Raw genomic sequence first — 24,197 nt, forward strand, 5'->3', positions numbered from 1 at the left:
GCGGGGACCAGCCCCTCGCATGGGGAGGGCCTGAGGGACGGGACGACCGGTGGCCGCTGGCGGGGTGCGGCCGCCCCAAAGCACCCCAGGCTGCAGAAAGGGTGGGGCGGGGCGGCCGGGGGCCTTTGTGTGCGCCAGACACCAGATGGGACGCGAAGAGGGACGTGCGAGCAGGTCAGATGGCAGGCTTTCCACGGACCTGCTGCTGCTGCTGCTGCATCGGGTACAAGATATTTTGGCGGGAAGAGAAAATGCTTAAAACAAAACAAAAGTTTTCCCTGTGACAGGCCCTTTGGACAAATGTCTTTTTGACTCCATGTGTGCTTGGGGGCGGGGTTGCCGCTCAGAACCGGTCTCTTTCCTTCTGAGATAAAAGCCTTTTGCTCTGTCAGATGTGGACCCACAAATGAGGGGTGGGGGGCTGTCCATCTGGCATTTCAGGGAGCGGAGCGCGGAGCGGTGTTTGCACTCCGGTGAGCACGGCTGGCCCTTGTTAGGAGGACAGAATGCAAAGGATGTCAACGAGGGGTGGATTTGTACAGGGTCCAGGGGGCCTGCACGTGCAGAGAGAAAGGATGGTGGTGAGAAGGGAACCCCCAGAGAGAATCCCCCAATTTACATCTTAGCCCAGTGTTCATGGGCAGAGCAAGACCTGGCAGGTAGGCGATGTGGCAGCTCCTTGACCAAGTGTTGATTTGCAGAGTGTGTGTGTGTGTGTGTGTGTGTGTGTGTGTGTGTGTGTGGATGAGATGAGGGGAGGGTGGTGGGAGATGCAGAGGAAAGCAGAGCCTTCCTCTATCTGTTGCCATATGCCCCAGGGTCTCCACCATCTGGGGTGACCCTTTCTAACTATAGTAAACGTGACTTATCCAGGACTGCAGCTTGGGCATCGTTTAGATGAAGTGCTGAAGGCCCTGTTGTCTAGATCTGAATGGAGCGTTGAGTTCTAGAGCATCACTGTCCTGGACCAGTAGACATGAGGGAGGCTGTGTGAAAACCCCTCTCTCTCTTCTGAATATCTGCTCCACTGCTTTGCCCTCTTCAGGTCTAGGTGTTCCCTCCGGAGGCCCCTGTTGTGCTGGCAGTGGTGTCCCCAAGTCTAGCACGTTAGCACATCCCAGCACTTAAGCGGAGAGCTGTGCTCCCAGCGCAAATGTACTACGGGGACTCGAGGAGCTGGGAGAGGCCTGGGGTGAGTGTGAGAGAGGGCAGGCAGAGCAGGTGAGGGCCCAGCAGGTCCTACTGGGGGGTGGGGCAAAGAGAGAGGGTGCACCAGGGGACTCCCAAAGCCCCTGCCCACACGTGTGCCCAGGGAGAGCCTGCTTGGGTCCCAGCTTCCCACCTAACCCTGCATTTCTAAGAAGTAACCCTGGGTGATATGCATAGGTGTCCATCTGCATTGGGGTGGTGTGTCACGGGTCATCTAAAAAGAGAGTGAATTCTGTGTGGGACAGGACAGAACAAAGCCACGAGAGTCCCTTGGAGTTTCAGGAATTGTCGCCTGGAAGCAGGCTCTTCCAGAGCACTGTATGGCCAGCACGAGGAGTCAGGAGTCCTGGGTTTGAATCCCACATCCACTTGTTCATGGTGTGACCTTGGACCAACCCTCAGACTACTGATCCTGTTTCCTTATTGTTAATCAGGAGCGAATAATCCCCAGTTCACAGGGTCAGGGTGAAGGTGGAACAAGCTCTCTGAAGACCATGCAGATGACAGTGATATTTCCATCAATACTTATGATGGCCTCTTCCCCTACTGCAGTAGGCAGGCAAGATGAATACTGGTGTCCTTAGATTATTTTTTCCCTTTATTTTTAATTCCCTGACTCTGAGAGGTTCAGTACAATAGCCATTAACTGCATGTGTCTGTTCATTACTTGAAATGTGGCTGGTTTGATTGATTTACAATGTTGTGTTAGTTTCAGGTGTACAGCAAAGCGATTCAGTTATATATATTATATATTCTTATATTATTCAGTTATATGTATTTGTTATATGTACATATTCTTTTCCATTATAGGTTATTATAAGATACTGAATATAGTTCCCTGTGCTAATAGTAAGTCCTTGTTGTTTATCTATTTTATCTATATCTATATATTTTAATATATATAGCAGTTTATATCTGTTAATCCCAAACTTCTAATTTATCCCTGCCCCCCTTTTCCCCTTTGGTAACCATAAATTTGTTTTCTATGTCTGTGAGTCTATTTCTCTTTCATAAATAAGTTCATTTGTATCATTTTTTTAGATTCCACATGTAAGTGATATATGATATTTATCTCACGTAGTATGATAATCTCTAGTTGCATCCACGTTGCTGCAAATGGCATTATTTCATTCTTTTTAATGACAGTAATATTCCACTGTATATATGTACCACATGTTCCTCATTCATCTGTTGATGGACGTTTAGGTTGCTTCCATGTCTTGGCTATTATAAGTAGTGCTGCTCTAAACATTGGGGTACATGTAGCTTTTTGAATTAGAGTTTTCATCTTTTCTGGAGTGGGATTGCTGGATCATATGGTGTGTGCTCTAAGTATAAAATGCATGCCAGATTTCAAAGACTTAGTACAAAAGAGAATGTGAAAGATTTCACTAATAATTTTTAAGTTGACTACATGATGATAATATTTTGGATACATTGGGCTAAATAAAAATATGAAAATTAATTTTATGTTTATTTTTGCTTTTTTATGTATGGCTTCTAGAAAAATTAAAATTATATATATGGAATGCATTATATTAAATTGGACACTAACATAAATATCAGGAAGACTACAGTTGGCCCTCTGTATCTGCAGGTTCCGCATCTGTAGATTCAACCAACTATGGATTGAAAATATTAAGAAAAAAAAATTCCAGAAAGTTCCAGAAAGCAAAACTTGAATTTGTCTTACTCCAGCAACTATTCATATGGTGTTTACATTGTATTTCCAACTATTTACACAGCATTTACAGTGTATTTACAACTGTTTACATAGCATTTACATTGTATTAGGTATTGTAAGTAATGCAGAGATGATTTAAAGTATACAAGAGGATGTGTGTAGAGAATATATATAAATTTATGCCATTTTATATAAGGGTCTTGAGCATCCGCTGATTCTGGTATTCGTGGAGGGTTCTGGCACCAGCCTCCAGTGGACACTGAGGACAGCTTACCTTTCTTACTGTCCAGCCCTATCCTCCCTCATGAGCCTGGCTGGTTGGGTGACAGAATTCTCTGATCTGCCTTTTTGTTACTCTTTAGGAAACTCAGTCTTTCTGGCTTCAGTGTTTTCTTCTCTCTTTTTTTGTTTGTTTTGTTTTGTTTTATATTTTTTTTCTGGCTTCAGTGTTTTCTGACATTAGGTTGTTTTGAGGCTGTGAGTCTTGCCTTGTTTCTATAAATCAAGACCAAAGCAAAGCTCTGCCCTCAGGTTGACCCATGCTGTTTCAGAAATGGGGCTTTGGCTCCTGCACCTTACGTGTTAGCACAGGTGATTAGAGAAAGCCCAGGACAAAAGGAAAATCTGCCAAGACCTTCCTGTATTTCATGCCTTATTTAACTGGCCATTGCTTTTCTCCTTTATAAGTTTAAATCAAAGCAGAAGATGGTTAGGGCCCAAGGGAATGTTTTGATGTAGTGAGACTTGTGGCCACATGTTGGAGAAGGTGTCTTTCTTTCCCTCTCTGAGCACTTCATCAGGAGTGACTGTCCCCCGCATGTACAGTGATTCTCCACAAGAGTGCCTAGGGAGAATAACTCCTTCTCACCCCCTCTGGGAAGCAACCAAGGATGTCTCACTTAGTTCTCACCAAGGAAGTGATTTCACACCAACCTCTTTGTACTTTGGTCTAGGCCAGGCAGAATAAGTTCCGTTTTCTTAGCTTAAAATTTTCGTCTAGACAGTTTAAAATTCCATTACATTTCTGTTTTTCAGAGTGAAAGCAGGGTCTCAGAACATTGGATGGGAGTCAGTCCAGGGGTTGGGATGTCCAGGCTGGGTCCCGCTGGTGGGACGCCTTCTTCTGCTGTCAGAGATACTGCCGCCCTGGCACCTGGTGGGAGGACCCTCCCACTGGCCTGTGGCCCAGAGTAAGGCTGGAGCTGGCCCTTCCTGGACACAAAACAGCCTTGTGGACATGGTTGACAGAGAAGCCCTCACTTCTAAGGGTGGGAGGATGTGAGGGCCCCCTCTAGCTTTTATAATTTATATACTTTTAAAAGGCTCTCCTCTGGCTTGGCCAACTGCAACTGGACAAGTCATTCAGTCTCCCCATTAAAGAAGGGAATTGGCAAGATGGACTCGCCAGTTCCATCCAGTCCCCAAGTTTTGTGATGCTATTAGGAGAAAGAAGAAACAGCCGGCTCAGGGGAACCAGGTTCACGAGAAAAAGGACTGAACGTTTCTTCTTAGAACAGCACGTACCCAGAAACAAGTATAGGTGAAAGGAGATTACTGTCAAAAGGGGCTTCTTATTTGATAGCCCTCCTTTCTGATGATAAACATGCCCAATGACAATCATCACAGCCCTTGACTTTGATAAATCTCTTGCTTTCATACTTGCCGTCAGAGCACACCCGTGCTCCATGGCTGTCTTGCTGGACGCAGGGCTGGTACCGCTTCCCAAGCCTCAGGGCAGGCCTCAGTGGGGGCTGGAGTCTCATCCAGCCCCAGTTAACTTTGAGATGCTGAGCATCTGTTAACTACATGGTTGGCAGGAAGGCGAGGGTGGTACTGGTGTGGGGAGATAGAAGGACACGAAAGAAGAGGATAATAACTGTGTCTTCAACTGGGAATCTAGGAAGCAATAGGAGAGTCTCACAAATTCTTCCTCCCTCCTTCCCCAGAAAAGAGTGCCTGGTGTATAACTCCAAAGCACAGATACGGTGATGTCATTGCCCTACTCAAAAATCCTTGGTGGCTTCTTGCTGCCCACATTTGGGCATTTGGGGCCATCTATAACTACCCCCAAATCTTCTTTCCATCTTTCTCTCTCACACTCCTCCTCAGAGAAATCCTTCATCTTCCCACCTCCTTACTTTTTCTGGACTAGATACTCTTTCTCAAAAACACTAATCCCAGAATTACCTCTTGAAATCGTCATCATCATTCAAGGCCCAGCTGGTTTTGGTGCCTCCTTCATGAAGCCTTCCTGGATTTCCTGAGCCAGGAATTTTCCCTCCCTTATCTGAGCATTCATAGCCTTTGGTTTGTATCTCTCTTTTGGTACAACTTGCTTTCTGTCTATTCTTATAATTATTTCTACACACCTTTGACTATGCCTATGTGGACCTTAGAGCATTTAGCCCATGCTGTGCCCTTAGTAGGTGCTCAACAAATGTTTCTAGATCCACATATGAAATAAAAGTGGCAAAAAAGCCCATGCATTGGTGCTGATGTAGCAGTGCAGGACAGCTGCCAGGCCAGGTGAAACAAAGATCTAAGAGCAAATGGCCTCAGACCACCTCAAAGCACAGAGGATTTATTTTCCAGAACAGAATTTGCTGGTAGCTTGCCAGCCCTGTCTGCCTCCCAGAGGGGACCTATTTTTTCCCCCTTCTCTTTTCTTCTTTGAGCCCCACACACCTGCCTCCTTCTCATATTGAATAAAGGAAGAATTGGAAATACAAGAGGCACTTAAGGAAAAGAAGTACTAATTTTGAAGATTATGTTGTGGTTAGGTTAATCTCACGATATGAGGAGTTTAGTTTTGATCACTTTCTGCTTATCATTTACTTAAAAAAGACAACCATCATATTTAAAACAAACTTTAGGACCTTGGAGGTTCTAAGCCAGTGCCTTCCACACTTGGATGAGCATACACACCTCTGGAGGATCTCACTAAAATGCAGAATCGGACTTGGTAGGTCTGGGTAGAGTCTATCATTTCACATTTCTAACAAGCTCCCAGGTGATGCCTGTGCTCTGGTTCTGTGGAGCACACCTTGAGAAATACATGATTTTCAAATTATGTGCAGTAACTAAGTTTCTCAAATCACCTTTCTCACTTTAAGCCCCCATAATGGTGCTGTTCTTTTTTTTTAAATTTTATTTTATATTATAGTTGACTTACAATGTTGTGTTACTTTCAAGTGTACAGCAAAGTGATTCAGTTATACATATATCCATTCTTTTTCAGATTCTTTTCCCATATAGGTTATTAGAGAAGATTGAGTAGAGTTCCCTGTGATGTACAGTAGGTCCTTGTTGATGACCTATTTTATATATAGTAGTGTGTGTTTGTTAATCCCGAACTCCTAATTTATTCCTCCCCCTCCCACGTTTTCCCTTTGATAACCATAAGTTTGTTTTTGATGTCTGTGAGTCTGTTTCTGTTTTGTAAATAAGTTCATTTGTATCATTATTTTTTAGATTCCACATATAAATGCTACCATATGATATTTGGCTTTCTCTGTCTGATTTACTTCATTTAGTATGATAATCTCTAGGTCCATCCATGTTGCTGCAAATGGCATTATTTCATTCTTTTTCATGGCTGAGTAATATTCCATTGTATATATATACCACATCTTCTTTGTCCATTCCTCTCTCAATGGACATTTAGGTTGCTTCAATGTCTTGGCTGTGGTAAATTTTTTGGCGCTCTTCTTAAGGCCCATTTAGCAGACTCCATTTTGTTATAGCTGTGTATACGTTAGGAGCAATTGCTTTGAAGGTAGAAGCCATCTCTTCCTGTTATCTTCACATTTTCTTTTATAACCCTCATACTAGCAGCACACAGTAAGTCTTCACAAATGTTTGTTATATGAATAAGTGAGTGAATGAATGGGCAAAGCAAAACTATAAAACTGTATTCCAGGGCACAGTTGTGCCCCTCAGAGTAAGCTGAGTCCAAGAAAACAAATCAAGGTGTTCGATGGAAACTGACCTCTGTCAGGAGCTGACCTCATTGCTTAGGGAGAGGGACCGTTTTGAACTGACTGGACCATATGCCCTTTTGAATACCATAGGCTCCCAGTTATACTTTGGAATGTGCCACTAGGAAGGACACACCACATAGCATATGGCAGTCACCATACACTGGGGTTTAGTGTTATGAACCTCTGGCAACTTCTCACTACAATCCTGTGTAATTATTCAAATGCTAATTATAGAACCCATGGAGTATCCAGGCTCTTAGCCTTTTCTGCTTATTTCTGCCTCCTTGTTTATTTTTGGTCACTTTTCAACATTTTGGCACTCTTCATCATGTCATGTGCAGAGCTGCTAGTGAGAGCTTTACTGTAACAGAGATCTCTTCAGAGCCCTTGTCTTCCTGGGCTTCACGTGCCTGCCCACTGCCAACCAGAGTCAAGACCCCTGCTGAGCAGGGCCTCCTGGGCCCTTAGGTGCCCGCCCTGTGGCCTTTCTCCGCTTTATCTTTCAGCCTTTGCCACCATACTCTCCACTCCCTCCAAAAAGACTGTTTTCCAATCCCTGAGCACATGCTTAGTCTCCGTGTGTTTGCTTTTCCTGTTTGCTTTGCCTAAAATGCCTTCTCTCCACCTGGCAACCTCCCTTTCCCCGCCCTGTCCAATCGTACAATCCCACCTTCCCCTGGAGTCCTCCTGAAACTCCAGAAAGAACAAGTCAGTCTTCCGGGGGCCCTGCCTCTTTGCTGCTCCTCTGTTTCTTCATTCATCCCATTGCGTTATCGATGGAGCCCTACTCTGGCCCACCTACCTTCCCCTTTTGTCTCCAGCCCCACCGTGGGCACCCAACTCATGCTCGTTGAAGAAATGGAGTCCACGGGAAAGCACTTTAACCACCGCTATTCACAATAATCCCTCTTCCTTTCTCCTGGCCGTCCAGAAGGAATTCCCATCAATCCAGGACCTGCTTTGTGCCAGCCTCATTACCTCCTGTCTTATTTCTTCTTCACAACTTCTCTGCGTGGTAGGTGTTATTAACCTTATTGTGTTCACGGGAATGCTGTGGTTCAGGGAAGCTAAGTCACTTGCCCCAGAGCTTTCTGAAGGTTTTGTCTGCAGATGTGGGACCCATATGCTAAAAATTGGGGCTCTGGAAGCCTAAGTCCCATAAAGTATGTGCTGAAAGCCGGTGCCTCCTTAATAAAGCTGTTGGTTGGGTAGGAAGTCTGTCAGAGGCATCTGAGTCACTCATTCCTGAAACAAGACCTCAGTGTCGAATGGAATTCCCCCTCTTTCCTGTCCCTGTTTCCTTTATATGACTCAAGAGGAGGGCACGGTACGTAGGGAGCTCGCGGACTTGGTAGGTATGACTTTGAGGGTGGGGCAGCATTTTTCGAACCACAAGTAGCCAGATTATTTCCCCTTTCCAGAGGGGTTATTGTTGGTCATGCTCATGGAGCCATCATTTCAAAATATTTTCAAGAGGTTTTTTTCTTTTGCTGTTAATTTAAAGACAGGTGATTTCACGCTTGCATGTTTCCTTCTTTAGATAGATTGCACTTGTGGGTAATTGACGGCTCTAGGATTGATACAACACAAACACACCCAGTATCTGTGTGACCTTGGACAAATGATCGAACCTCTCTGAGCCTTCACTTCCTCATTTAGAAAATGAGGTTGCTGGGGGGACTACCTGAGAGCATGCATTTATGAAAACAGGTGCTGAGCCTACAGTAGCCGCTCACAAATATTTGCCGAACCTGAGGTCCCAGCACCTAGTTTTCCCCAACGCTTCTTTCTCATCAAAATCCTCCTCAGGCACTGAAGTGCTTAAGCAATTCTAGAAAGAGTTTGGATATAAATTACAAGCAAATAGTCAATGATATAACTGAATATTTAAATAAGGGTGTCCTTTGGGTTTCTGTTTCTTCTCCAGAAGAATGTGGGCCACAGTGAAGTGAAGGTAAAATAAAAATGAATGAAACTCATTCACTCACTGAGGATTGAGAGCCAACTGGACCACTAGCGTCAGAATCCCCTTTAATGCCCCATCCTAACCTAGGATGATCTCTAGCTGAGGAGTCCTAGAGTTTGGGTGAGTATCAAGAAAGGAGATGTAACTTAGTGAGCAACAAACTCATCAGGTGATTCTTATAAGGATTAAGAGTTGAGGATGACTCAGCTGCTTTTCTTAATTCAGTCAAACTAACAAAAGGTGCTGTGGAGAATCAGTCTCCCTGCTGTGGTCACGGTTTTTCCTTCAGGAGACCTCAGACCCATGTTTGGCATTTGTCACACCCCTTGTTGGTTTCTGTATACAAACCTTTTAAGCCTGAAGGTGGTGAACTGACATGTGTTTTGGAAGGAAGACCGTGGAGACGGTAGAATTGCAGCACTGGGGTTTTAAATCACAGCCTGTGATTAGAAACCAGCAAGAAGATTCATTCTGATATTGGTATTTGGCATTGATTTAGAAAACTCAGACATTCTGAGAGTCTCTACAGGGAATGCAAAATGAATGAATCAACTCGTTTGGGTGGAGCGCATTTAATCCAGGGAAATCGGTTTGTGTAAGTTACGACGTGCACTTTGGGGGCCGAACAGTCCTTCCACCTGTGTCTGCTTCCACTTCCTGTCCTTGGAGCAACAGGTGTACTAGCATTCCATTAAGTCGGGGAGGGCACATGGCATTTTGACACCGTTGTTTTTATGCAAGTACATTTGATACAGCCTTAAAAATGAAGCCTAAAAAAAAGCCTTAAAAAATCTCTTATGTTTTAGTTTTATTACCAAATGAAGTAAGACAAAGAGCTTCACCCATCCCCGCCCATTCAGTCCCAGAACATCACCTCCGTGCTAATCCTCCGGAGCTCCTCTGATGTAAAGATGGGACTAAGCTGGGCACCAGGGGTGCGTCAGGTCGTCAGGGTGGGCGGTAGCTGGTGGAAAATCACTAGTAATGACACAGCAGTTATGTGCCCTCAGGAAGGGCATTGTCATCCTGAGTGTCATTTCTTGTCTGAGAATCTGGGAGTTCTCTGTCTCGTGTCCTCTAATTTTGCTCTTTGAGTTGCAACACCCATAATTATTACTTTCGATTAATAATAGATTGGCAAATACCTCTGCTTTGTGTAAGTTTCTTGATTATGTCAACTTAATTATTCTTTAGACACTAGAGGGGATGGAGGGAAAGGAAGTTATTTGGGACACAATGTAGTCCTTTTTCCTTAGGCTGTCCGGAAAATGTTCATTTTTGTTTTTAATAATTTCCTCAATACACATTTTATAGAGGTTTGTTCAATATTGTTAAATTCCCTTATGATGACAGTTTGGAGGGGACCCTCCTGTGAGACTCAGTTTGAATAGACTTTTCCAAAATATTTTTGCTGCCTTAAAAGTGGTTTTTGAAAAATGAGTAAAAGATACACACGGCAAAAGAAAAATCAAACGCACAACTATGGCAACGGTAGAATGATCAGTCTTTGCTGGGGCTTAGAGGGAAGGAGGGAGGAATGGGTGGGCAGAGGGGATGTTGAGGGCAGTGAAACTGTTCTGTGTGATACGATAAGGGTGAACACACGCGATATACATTTGTCAAAACCCACAGAATGTTCAACATCAAGGGAACCCTAATGTGCACTGTGGACTTTCGTAATCACTTATCAGTATTGGCTCATCAGTTGTAAGATGGGAACCCCACACCAGTGCACGATGTTAGTGATGGGGTGTGGTAGCTGAGGGAGTACATCCTGTACTTCCTGCCCATTTGTTCTGTAAACCTGAAACTGCTCAAAAATAAATTTTAAAAAAAGACTTTAGAAAATAAGTAAAAGATGCATATGGTAAAAAATGTATAATGTATAAAATAGATGACTAATAAGAACCTAGTATATAGCACAGGGAACTCTACTCAGTGCTCTGTGGTGATCTAAATGGGAAGGAAATCTAGAAAAGAGGGGATATATGTATACGTATAACTGATTCACTTTGCTGTACAGCAGAAACTAACACAACATTGTAAAGCAACTATGCTCCAATAAAAATTATTTAAAAAAAAATACAGAGTTTGTGGGGAGGGAGTTGTCCCCATTTCTGATCCTCAGTCCTCAGCATCCTGCCCCGGAGGCAGTGATGTTTGTCAGTTTAAAAAATATCCTTCCAGAGATATTCTCCTCGAGCACACGCACATGTAAATATGATCTCCTATCTTTTTAAATACAAATATTGCATGTTATATATAATTTTCATTAAAAGGAAATAAAATATAAGACTAACACAGAACAGAAAACAATAGAGTAGGCAAAAATCCCCCATAAATGGTGGAGGCAGGAATGGAGCAAGGTCAGGGGTGCAAATGGGGTTTGGTGATACCCGAGAGAGGTGTTTGACAGGGTGGTCCTGAGGCAGTTCTGGCAAAATCGCTGCCCCCCAAAGCTGTATCGAAACAGCCTGCTCCTGTCTCTGATTAGACAGTACTGTGAAAGCTGTATAATCTAAGGGTTGTTCTCTTCAAGACCTTGGCAAGCAGTCCATTCATTCCGGTGACATCATCTCTCAAATGTTTTTGGAACCTCTCCTCTGTAATTGGCCTTCAGAGTCGGCCAGACAGTTTGTTTTGTTGCATTTTTTAAAACTGAGAAAGGGGATCATCTGATGGCTCTGAGCCCGGGGGTGTGAGCCCCGGGGACTGTGCACCTGAATTTGCTAATGTGGTCGTGCTGTTGTTTGCTTTTTGTTTAACAGAAAAAGCAAACAAACCAACACCCCCAGCCTGCTCCCACCACCTGCATTGCGGTAGGATAAACGTGGATGCAGGGGGCTGCTTTGCATCTGAGAAAAATGAATGCTAATACGGCAGCTTGATTTGTTTCTGACTTTTTTCCAGGTTAAGTTAAATGACATCCAAGGAGTGAAGACATTAGACCTGCGCTATCCAGTACGATAGCTACAAGCCACGTAAGTTGAGTACTTGCCACTCAGTAATGTACTAAACACAATTTACTTATTTATTAGCTTATTGTTCATTGGCTCTCCTTGCCCTTACCTCACCTCACCCCACTAAAGTATAAGCTCTGTAAGCCAGGGATCTTTGATTTATCTACTTATGTATCTAAGTATTTGCACACAGTAGGTTCTCAATAAATGTTTGTTGAATGAATGAATGAAAGACCTCACCTTCATGCCTGAAAACCTTTCTCTCTGGTTGGGAAGGGAGCAAAGGTACACACAGGAAATGTGTCGAGAAGAACATAGGAGATACATACACGCATACATATATATGTTTGCATGTGTACATACAGATTGTGTGGTATGGGTTATAAATGCTATTAGAATTCACAGAAAGGAAATAGTGAGGTCTGGAGACTTGAGCTGAAACGTGAGCATGGGACCTGGAGTCTGTGTGAGAATCAAGAAAGGAGGAGATGTTACTCAGTGAGACAGATGGTAAGTGAAGCTCCAAGAGGGTGCTTGTGAAGAGGAGGAGCTAAGGACTGAGACCTTGGTTTTAGGGGGACACCTACAGTTAGGGTGTGGAAGCAGGAAGAGAAACCAGCCAAGGAGTGACGAAAGAGAAAGTCAAGATAAGGGAACCCGGGAGTGCTCTGGGGCCAGAAGCCTAGGAAGCAAATTTGAAGAAAGGGAATGCAATCATGAGGATTCCGTGCAGGAGCCAGTATGGGATATAAACACACAGTGAAGGTAGGTGTTTTTTTTTTTTTTTTTTTTTTTTGCGGTACGCGGGCCTCTCACTGTTGCGGCCTCTCCCGTTGCAGAGCACAGGCTCCGGACGCGCAGGCTCAGCGGCCATGGCCCACGGGCCCAGCCGCTCTGCGGCATGTGGGATCTTCCCGGACCGGGGCACGAACCCGTGTCCCCTGCGTCGGCAGGTGGACTCTCAACCACTGCGCCACCAGGGAAGCCCTGAAGGTAGGTTTTGACCTAAGGGGAGTTACTAGATGTTGTCGTCACTTGCTAGATTTTGAATTGCCAGGTGCAGTTATTGCAGTTTGGATAGTTGCCAGTAGGTGCTGCTTTGCTTAAGTTTGATTGGTTCATGAATAACCAGGAGACCATAGATGGATCGCCCTACCATCCAGTCTCTTAGCATTTACCTCTAAAATAGAAATCTCCTCTAAAATATGTATCTCCTTTGTAAAAATAAGCTATTATTAATTGCTGCTTATAAAGAAAGTGCTACATAATTTAGAGTAACTAAATATAGGTTAAATTCCATTGACATTAAGCTCAATTATATTATTAGTCTTTCCTCAGCTAAGTCTTGGCTTTTTTGTTTTCTCCTAATTTAAAGGAATTTTTCTAATTTAAAGGAATCATACTTATTAGAGTAAAACTATAGGTCTAGGTTTGCTTGAGACAGTCCCTGATTTTGCCTCTTATTCTGGCATCCTGTCTGGATTAGCCTTTGTCCCAGGTGTTCCTTTTTTTTTTTTTTTAATAAATTTATTTCTTTATTTTTGGCTGTGTTGGGTCTTCACTGCTGTGTGTGGGCTTTCTCTAGTTGCAGCAAGCGGGGGCTACTCTTCGTTGCGGTGTGTGGGCTTCTCATTCGGTGGCTTCTCTTGTTGCGGAGCACGGGCTCTAGGCGCGCAGGCTTCAGTAGTTGTGACATGCGGGCTCTAGAGAGCAGGTTCAGTAGTTGTGGCGCACAGGCTTAGCTGCTCTGCGACATGTGGAATCTTCCCGGACCAGGGCTCGAACCCATGTCCCCTGCACTGGCAGGCGGATTCTTAACCGCTGCGCCACCAGGGAAGTCCCCAGATGTTCCTTTTTAAAGGAGGTACTGTTTCTGCTAGTACAGAGATAAGCAGGGGTGGGTTTGGTAGATTTTACTCCTTGACCAATCGTATGTGAGACACAGTGCAGCAGCCAGAGTTCTCCCTTCAATGCATGGTTAAGTCTGAAACACAGTTAAGCATCAGCCCTCTTTTCTTGTAGCTTTCCAGATATAGCCTGACTCCTCTTCAAAGACAGTATGCAGCACGTTTGCTGATAAAATGAAGCGCCCTGGACAGGGGCAGCTGGGGATAACGAACGCCCTTTCTTCTCGGGTGCTGGCAGCTGATGCCTCTGGACCAGGTGCTGGGTGCTGCTGCTGACTTGGTAAACCAGCCAGTTGTGCTGTGACCCATCCTTTGGTCTGTGTGATGCTGTACCCTCAAAGTGCCAGTCTGCAATCCATGGGGCCAAGGTGAAATATGAGAAAATACAGGCTAATATAGGTGGACTTGAGATATGTTCAGGAAAGAGGCTAAGGAGTTCTACCTCAGAGCTCATAGGGAGTATCTGAAAGCTGCTGCTACATTGGTTGTGTCGTTCACCGTATTGTGTAAATCTGCATCTAGTGTTTACATTGCTTAGTGTGGTAGGCTGGATGATGTCCTCCTCCCCCTGAAGATGTTCGTGTCCCAATCCCTGGAACCTGTGAATATATTACATTTGAAAATGTAGGTCAGTTATGGGTCTTGAAATGGAGAGATTATTCTGGATGATCTAGGTGGGCCTGGTGTACTCAAGGGTCCTTATATGAGGGACGCAGGAGCTCAGAGTCAGTAGTAGATGTTATCACCAAACCAAGAGTTTGGAGTGATGTGAGGAAGGGGTCATGAGCTAAGGAATACAAGTGGACTCAAGAAATTGAAAAAGGCAAGGAAATGGATTCTCCCCTCTGAGCCTCCAGAAGGAACCAGCTTAACTGACATTTTGGCTTTAGCCCAGTGAGACTGATTTTGGACTTCTGACCTCCAGAACTGTAAGACAATACATTCGTATTATTTTAAGTCACTAAGGTTGTGGTAATTTGTTATAGCAGCAATGGGACACTAGCCCATTTAGAATGCCTCTTTATTTTGCAATAAATCTTTCTGCCAGCAATCAGGTAGAAAAATGAAAAGTTCGTACTTAATGAAAAATTAGATGCTCAGATGTCTGTGTCTTAATGATAGTCGATAATGAAACTATAACATGAACAAAGCATTTGTTGACATTTATTGTCCACAGTGGGGGAACCATAATGATATCACTGACTACAGAAAAAGCGGAAGACACACATCTGTTGAGGCTGCATCAGCATCTCCTTAAAAGTTTTGCTCAGCTGCAGAAGATGTATTTACATATTGCTCAGTGAAGCGTGACTTTTTATTTAGATCAAATACCATTTCTTCTAGATTAATTTCACTCATTTTCAATTCCAAGTTTTCTTATATATATACTAAAAAGAGAAGCAATTGACATTAATCTGGCTTCATTGGTAGCAGAAGAAACTTTTTTTTTAATAAATAAGTCTTCTGATTACCTTTAGATTAAAATCAATTTTAAATGTTTAATCGAAGTAGTCAATGAAGGAAGGGCCAAAAAAATTTAATGTTGGAAGCTTTTAACAAACTGAAGCCATCAAAAACCAAGTTGCAAATAGGGAGATATTGAAAATTATCCCTAAAAAGGCAAAGGAGAAATTGAACAATTAAACATTGAGGGCTCAGATGTTGTACAAGATTTAATTTAAAAAATCTATACTCGTGCTTGTGCTTTGGAAGATCTTGATTTGTGGCACTCTGTTGACAAAACTCCTACTTTTAATTGTACAAATTTAGATTCTGAAGTGGAATAGAATGATATCTAGAAGGCTTACAATTTTGCAGCATCTGCATTTGGCAAAATATTAAAAAGAATCATAAATAGATACAACTTAATTTGATCAGATTTATCTTACACAAGTATTTGTTAAAGAAATGTACTTTGGGGGCTTCCCTGGTGGCGCAGTGGTTGAGAGTCCGCCTGCTGATGCAGGGGACATGGGTTTGTGCCCTGGTCCGGGAAGGTTCCACATGCCGCGGAGCGGCTGGGCCCGTGAGCCATGGCCGCTGAGCCTGCGCGTCCGGAGCCTGTGCTCCGCAACGGGAGAGGCCACAACAGTGAGAGGCCCGCGTACCGCAAAAAAAAAAAAAAAAAAAAAGCAGAAGAAATGTACTTTGGGGTCGGGGTTGTGTAAAATGGGTCAAGGAGATCAAAACTTACAAATTTCCAGTTATAAAATAAATAAGTCATGGGGATATAATGTATAGCATGGTGACTTTAGTTAACAATGCTGTATTGTATATTTAAAAGTTTCTGAAAGTAGATCATCACAAGAAAAAAAATGTGTAACTATGTGTGTTGATGAATGTTTAGATTTATTGTGATCTTTTCACAATATGTATATGTCAAATCATTATGTTGTACACTTGAAACTAATATAATGTTGTATGTCAATTATATCTCAGTTTAAAAAAAGAAAAAAAATGTACTTTGACCTAAGAAAAGAGACAGTACCTATAAAAGTATTTGGTCTGAATTATTTACATATTTCAATATAGAAAAATAAATTAGAATTGTGAATTAGAATTAGAATTTATATGAATAAATTCTTCTATTTAGCATAATTTGTTCTCAGTTTACCAAGTACTTTAGCATCTGTAGAAAGAGTATTTTCCCAACTAAAAATATTGTGGTCTATAGAGAAATCAATTGAAGATATAAACAATTTAAAATTTATTAATCATATAATGCAACTTTGCAGAAAATTACAGGCAACTTCATTAAATAATTAAAATCTTCAAGACTGCAATAAAAAAATACATTCTTCAAAATATTTCAGTAAGATAGATATGACTAAGTAATGGATTAAAGTACATGAACACATACCAAGAATGTTTTTCTTTATTTTTAAACTTCAGATAATCCATGTAAATATGTTTTTTTTCCTATTTTGCTTTAATATACATGGATATTGGCTACTTTTTTTTGAATTTAATTTTATTTATATTTTTATACAGGAGGTTCTTATTAGTCATCCATTTTATACACATCAGTGAATACATGTCAATCCCAATCACCCAATTCATCCCACCCCCCACTCCCAACCCCCACCGCTTTCCCCCCTTAGTGTCCGTACGTTTGTTCTCTACATCTGTGTCTCAACTTTTGCCCTGTAGACTGGTTCATCTGTACCATTTTTCTAGGTTCCATATATATGCATTAATATATGACATTTGTTTTTCACTTTCTGACTTACTTCACTCTGTACGACAGTCTCTAGATCCATCCACATCTCTACAAATGACCCAATTTCGTTCCTTTTTATGGCTGAGTAATATTCCATTGTATATATGTACCATAACTTCTTTATCCATTCGTCTGTCGATGGGCATTTAGGTTGCTTCCATGACCTGGCTATTGTAAATAGTGCTGCAATGAACATTGGGGTGCATGTGTCTTTTTGAATTATAGTTTTCTCTGGGTATATGCCCAGTAGTGGGATTGCGGGGTCATCTGGTAATTCTATTTTTAGTTTTTTAAGGAACCTCCATACTGTTCTCCATAGTGGCTGTATCAATTTACATTCCCACCAACAGCGCAAGAGGGTTCCCTTTTCTCCACACCCTCTCCAGCATTTGTTGCTTGTAGATTTTCTGAGGATGCCCATTCTAACTGGTGTGAGGTGATACCTCATTGTAGTTTTGATTTGCATTTCTCTAATAATTAGTGATGTTGAGCAGCTGTTCATGTGCTTCTTGGCCATCTGTATGCCTTCTTTGGAGAAATGTCTATTTAGGTCTTCTGCCCATTTTTGGATTGGGTTGTTTGTTTCCTTAATATTGAACTGCATGAGCTGTTTATATATTTTGGAGATTAATTATTTGTCCATCGATTCGTTTGCAAATATTTTCTCCCATTTTGAGGGTTGTCTTTTCATCTTGTTTATGGTTTCCTTTGCTGTGCAAAAGTAAGTTTCATTAGGTCCCATTTGTTTATTTTTGTTTTTATTTCCATTACTCTAGGAGGTGGATCAAAAAATATCTTGCTGTGATTTATGTCAAAGAGTGTTCTTCCCATGTTTTCCTCTAAGAGTTTTATAGTGTTTGGTCTTACATTTAGGTCTCTAATCCATTTTGAGTTTATTTTTGTGTATGGTGTTAGGGAGTGTTCTGATTTCATTCTTTTACATGTAGCTGTCCAGTTTTCCCAGCACCACTTATTGAAGAGACTGTCTTTTCTCCATCATATATCCTTGCCTCCTTTGTCATAGATTAGTTGACCATAGGTGTGTGGGTTTATCTCTGGGATTTCTATCTTGTTCCATTGATCTATATTTCTGTTTTTGTGCCAGTGCCATATTGTCTTGATTACTGTAGCTTTGTTGTATAGTCTGAAGTCAGGGAGTCTGATTCCTCCAGCTCCATTTTTTTCCCTCAAGATTGCTTTGGCTATTTGGGGTCTTTTGTGTCTCCATACAAATTTTAAGATATTTTGTTCTACTTCTGTAAAAAATGACATGGGTAATTTGATAGGGATTGCACTGAATCAGCAGATTGCTTTGGGTAGTATAGTCATTTTGACAATATTGATTCTTCCAATCCAAGAACATGGTATATCTCTCCATCTGTTGGTATCATCTTTAATTTCTTTCATCAGTGTCTTATAGTTTTCTGCATACAGGTCTTTGTCTCCCTAGGTAGGTTTATTCCTAGGTATTTTATTCTTTTTGTTGCAATGGTAAATGGGAGTGTTTCCTTAATTTCTCTTTCAGATTTTTCATCATTAGTGTATAGGAATGCAAGAGATTTCTGTGCATTAATTTTGTATCCTGCAACTTTACCAAATTCATTGATTAGCTCTAGTAGTTTTCTGGTGGCATCTTTAGGATTCTCTATGTATAGTATCATGTCATCTGCAAACAGTGACAGTTTTACTACTTCTTTTCCAATTTGTTTTCCTTTTACTTCTTTTTCTTCTCTGATTGCTGTGGCTAAAACTTCCAAAACTACGTTGAATAATAGTGGTGAAAGTGGATATCCTTGTCTTGTTCCTGATCTTAGAGGAAATGCTTTCAGTTTTTCACCATTGAGAATGATGTTTGCTGTGGGTTTGTCATATATGGCCTTTATTATGTTGAGGTAGGTTCCCTCTAAGCCTACTTTCTGGAGAATTTTTATCATAAATGGGTGTTGAATTTTGTCAAAAGCTTTTTCTGCATCTATTGAGATGATCATATGGTTTTTATTCTTCAATTTGTAATATGGTGTACCACACTGATTGATTTGTGTATATTGAAGAATCCTTGCATCCCTGGGATAAATCGCACTTTATCATGGTGTATGATCCTTTTAATGTGTTGTTGGATTCGGTTTGCTAGTATTTTGTTGAGGATTTTTGCATCTATATTCATCAGTGATATTGGCCTGTAATTTGCTTTTTTTGGTAGTATCTGTGTCTGGTTTTGGTTGTCAGGGTGATGGTGGCCTCATAGAATGGGTTTGGGAGTATTCCTTCCTCTGCTATTTTTTGGAAGAGTTTGAGAAGGATGGATGTTAGCTCTTCTCTAAATGTTTGAGAGAATTCACCTCTGAAGCCATCTGGTCCTGGACTTTTGTTTGTTGGAAGGTTTTTAATCACAGTTTCAATTTCATTACTTGTGATTGGTCTGTTCATATTTTCTATTTCTTCCTGGTTCAGTCTTGGAAGGTTATACCTTTCTAAGAATGTGTCCATTTCTTCCAGGTTGTCCATTTTATAGGCATAGTGTTGCTTGTAGTAGTCTCTTATGATGCTTTGTATTTCTGCCATGTCCGTTGTAATTTCTCCTTTTTCATTTCTGATTTTATTGATTTGAGTCCTCTCCCTCTTTTTCTTGATGAATCTGGCTAAAGGTTTATCAATTTGTTTATCTTCTCAAAGAACCAGCTTTTATTTTTATTGATCTTTGCTATTGTTTTCTTTGTTTCTATTTCATTTATTTCTGCTCTGATCTTGATAATTTCTTTCCTTCTGCCAGCTTTGGGTTTGGTTTGTTCTTCTTTCTCTAGTTCCTTGAGGTATAAGGTTAGATGGTTTATTTGAGATTTTTCTTGTTTCTTCAGGTAGGCTTGTAATGCTATAAACTTCCCTCTTAGAACTGCTTTTCCTGCATCCCATAGGTTTTGGATCATCGTGTTTTCATTGTCATTTGTCTCTAGGTAATTTTTGATTTCCTCTTTGAGTTCTTCAGTGATATTTGGTTATTTAGTAACGTATTGCTTAGCCTCCATGTGTTTGTGATTTTTACGTTTTTTCCCCTGTAATTGATTTCTAATCTCATAGCGTTATGGTCAGAAAAGATGCTTGATATGATTTCAATTTTCTTAAATTTACTGAGGCTTGATTTGTGACCCAAGATGTGATGTATCCTGGAGAATGTTCCATGCACATTTGAGAAGAAAGTGTAATCTGCTGTTTTTGGATGGAATGTCATATAAATATCATTTAAATCTGTTTGGTCTGTTGTGTCATTTAAAGCTGTGTTTCCTTATTAATTTTCTGTCTGGATGATCTGTCCATTGGTGTAATTGAGGTGTTAAAGTCCCTCACTGTTATTGTGTTACTGTCAATTTCCTCTTTTATAGCTGTTAGCAGTTGCCTTATGTATTAAGGTGCTCCTATGTTGGGTGCATATATATTTATAATTGTTATATCTTCTTCTTGGATTGATCCCTTGATCATTATGTAGTGTCCTTCCTTGTCCTTGTCCCATTCTTTATTTAAAGTCTATTTTATCTGATATGAGTATTGCTACTCCAGCTTTCTTTTGTTTTCAATTTGTATGAAATATCTTTTTCCATCCCCTCACTTTCAGTCTGTATGTGTCCCTAGGTCTGAAGTGGGTCTCTTGTAGACAGCATATATATGGGTCTTGTTTTTATATCCATTCAGCAAGCCTGTGTGTTTTGGTTGGAGCATTGAATCCATTCATGTTTAAGGTAATAATTGGTATGTATGTTCCTATTACCATTTTCTTAACTATTATGGGCTTGTTTTTGTAGGTCCTTTTCTTCTCTTGTGTTTCCCACTTAGAGAAGTTCCTTTAGCATTTGTTGTAGCGCTGGTTTGGTGGTGCTGAATTCTCTTAGCTTTTGCTTGTCTGTAAAGCTTTTGATTTCTCCGTCAAATCTGAATGAGATCCTTCCCGGGTAGAGTAATCTTGGTTGTAGTTTCTTCCCTTTCATCACTTTAAATATACCGTGCCACTCCCTTCTGACTTGTAGAGTTTCTGCTGAGAAATCAGCTGTTAACCGTATGGTAGTTCCTTTGTATGTTATTTGTCATTTTTCCCTTGTTGCTTTCAGTAATCTTTCTTTGTCTTTAATTTTTGTCAGTTTGATTACTGTGTCTTTGGAATGTTTCTCCTTGGGTTTATCCTGCATGGGACTCTCTGCACTTCCTGGACTTGGGTGGCTATTTCCCTTCCCATGTTAGGGAAGTTTTTGACTATAATACTTCAAATATTTTCTCAGGTCCTTTCTCTCTCTTTTCTCCTTGTGGGACCCCTGTAATGCAAATGTTGTTTCGTTTAATGTTGTCCCAGAGGTCTCTTAGGCTGTCTTTATTTCTTTTCATTCTTTTTTCTTTATTCTGTTCTGTGGCAGTGAATTCCACCATTCTGTCTTCCAGGTCCCTTATCCATTCTTCTGCCTCAGTTATTCTGCTATTGATTTCTTCTAGTGTATTTTTCATTTCAGTTATTGTATTGTTCATCTCTGTTTGTTTGTTCTTTGATTCTTCTAGGTCTTTGTTAAACATTTTTTGCATCTTCTCGATATTTGCCTCCATTCTTTTCCCGAGGTCTTGGATCATCCTCACTATCATTATTCTGAATTCTTCTTCTGGTAGGTTGCCTATCTCCCCTTCATTTATTTGTTTTTCTGGGGCTTTATCTTGTTACTTCATCTGGTACATAGTCCTCTGCCCTTTCATCTTGTCTAACTTTCTGTGAATGTGGTTTTCCTTCCACAGGCTGTTGAATTGTAATTCTTCTTGTTTCTGCTGTCTGCCCTCTGGTGGGTGAGGCTATCTAAGAGGCTTGTGCAAGCTTCCTGGTGGGAGGGACTGGTGGTGGTAGAGCTGGGTGTTGCTCTGGTGGGCAGAGCTCAGTAAAACTTTAATCCACTTGTCTGCTGATGGGTGGGGCTGGGTTCCATCCCTGTTGGTTGTTTGGCCTGAGGAGACCCAGCACTGCAGCCTTCCCAGCTCTCTGGTGGGGCTAATGGCAGACTCTGGGAGGGCTCACTTCAAGGAGTACTTCCCAGAACTTCTGCTGTCAGTGTCCTGGTCCCCATGGTGAGCCACAGCCACCCCGTGCCTCTGCAGGAGACCCTCCAACACTAGCAGGTAGGTCTGGTTCAGTCACCTATGGGGTCACTGCTTCTTCCCCTGGGTTCTGATGCTCACACTACTTTGTGTGTGCCCTCCAGGAGTGGAGTCTCTGTTTCCCCCAGTCCTGTAGAAGTCCTGCAATCAAATCCCGCTAGCCTTCGAAGTCTGATTCTCTAGGAATTCCTCCTCCCATTGCCAGACCCCCAGGTTGGAAAGCCTGACGTGGGGCTCAGAACCTTCACTCCAGTGGGTAGACTTCTGTGGTATAAGTGTTCTCCAGTTTGTGAGTCACCCACCCAGCAGTTATGGGATTTGATTTTATTGTGCCCCTCCTACCGTCTCATTAAGGCCTCTCCATTGTCTTTGGATGTGGGGTATTTTTTTTGGTGAGTTTCAGTGTTTTTCTGTTGATGATTATTCAGTGGTTAATTGTGATTCCGGTGCTCTTGCAAGAGTGAGTGAACGGCACGTCCTTCTACTCTGCCAGCTTGAACCAATCTATTTCTCCCCAGTTTTATTGAGATGTAATTGACATAGAACATTGTATTAGTTTAATTTGTACAACACAATGATTTGATGTATGTATATATTGTGAAATGATCATCACAAATTTAGTTATCATCCATCATCTCACATAGAATTTTTTTCCTTGTGATGAGAACTTTGAAGATCTATTCTCTTACCTATATACTTGTATTCTATGAAAATACCATCTCAATAATAGTGTTGTCTTCTTAAAAATGTACTGAGGTTGAAGGGGTGGGGTGGAGAATTACATTTTTAAAGGAATAGATTTGTTACTGAGTCTAAGCTTGTACTGTTTGCCATGCGAGAAGCCAGTAAATTGAGAAACGAGTTGTTGGGGCAAGGAATAGCTAGAAACTTTATTCAGAAAGCCAGCAGACCGAGAAAATGGGGGACTCGTGTCCCAAAGAACCATCTTGCCTAAGTTAGAATTCAGACTTCTTGTACACTAAGAAGAGAGGGAGTAAAGTCAGACATTTCCTGGTTCTGCTCAGCCTCCAGAGGGGGTGTGTTAATTTCTTCCTTCCTGCAGTCCTTCACAGGTGGGCCTGGTCAGGATATTTCCTGTGAGCTAAACAAAGGTATTTTATCTTAATGTTTATTAGCTGGGGGGTTTAGGCAGGGTTCCCAGAGATGGGCCATTATGTATAATTTAAGAGTATAGGCAACATCCCTTTAGTGATTAACTTGTAAAAGAATACAAAGGTTCTTCCTTATTGCAGTTTCTGTATTGCTTGATGTTTTTTTTAGCATGAGACTATATGCATGCATTGCTGGTTTGTTTTAAAATTAAATGAAAAGGTAAAAGTAATAAAATTTTAAGAGTAAGTTGCTGGCATGATAGCCTCCATATAAAGACCTTCCCCTATATAACCCCAACAGAACCAGCCAATCAGGAAACTAACATGGACACATGACTGCCATCTATTGGCACACTCCACTCCAGTCTCTCCAATTGTTCCAGTAGCGTCCTTTATCTCAAAAGGATCCAGCCCTCCTCCCTTCTGGGTCACTATGGCTCTGCCCTCTTACCCTGCATGGATGCCTGTCTTGCTTTGTCAGGGCAGACAACTTTAGGACTAAGTTGGTTAAGAAAGAAAAGGAAGGGAAGGAAAGAGGAAGATGTCTCTCTCTCCATCTATTTATCCATCTGTCTATCTATGTGTAAAATTTGTTGCTGTTTTGGTACAACACCTCCAAAGAGAGCCTCAAACCGTAACTGAAATATTTGAGTCAAGTTTGCCCCCTCCAGGTAGGTGCCCCGTCAGGGCCGGCCGGCAGTGTCTCTGTGTGGAGGAAGCAATGGCAATCGCCTCTAGTAGGGCTCCTGAGGGCAGTGTACAAATCGGACGTCTACATTCAGTGGTCTCCAGAGTCAGGTCTCCAGGCCTGTCACCGATGGCTTTGTGACTTCAGACAAGCCTCTCTCTCTATGTAGGGGTGAATGGAGTGGGGGAAAGGAAGAGCTACCTCACAGCGTTGTTTGGAGGGCTATGTGAGCCAAGGCACTTTAAGCACTTAGCACAGTGTCTGGCGCATGGTAAACACCCTGTAATGTTCGCGCTTGTTGATATAGCTGCATTTATCTTCATGTAAAGAAGTTCACTGCACCCCAGCTGGAG

The 24,197-nt window shown here is 41.8% G+C and overlaps 1 long non-coding RNA gene across 5 annotated transcripts in view; it reads left to right on the forward strand.

The window, feature by feature from the left end:
- Positions 1-24,197, forward strand: part of LOC307175772 — a 41,666-nt gene that overhangs the window by 4,701 nt on the left and 12,768 nt on the right. For 3 of the 5 annotated variants that reach the window (XR_013824476.1, XR_013824477.1, XR_013824478.1), the window contains exons 1-3: positions 11,393-11,658; positions 11,750-11,820; positions 12,639-12,792. This is a non-coding gene — a long non-coding RNA (uncharacterized lncRNA). Of the gene's footprint in view, positions 1-11,392; positions 11,659-11,749; positions 11,821-12,344; positions 12,565-12,638; positions 12,793-24,197 lie in introns of those variants that run through there. The other 2 variants (XR_013824475.1, XR_013824479.1) reach the window with 2 other exon arrangements.

This window comes from Stenella coeruleoalba, assembly GCF_951394435.1.
Source record: "Stenella coeruleoalba genome assembly, chromosome: 17".
NCBI lineage: Eukaryota > Metazoa > Chordata > Mammalia > Artiodactyla > Delphinidae > Stenella > Stenella coeruleoalba.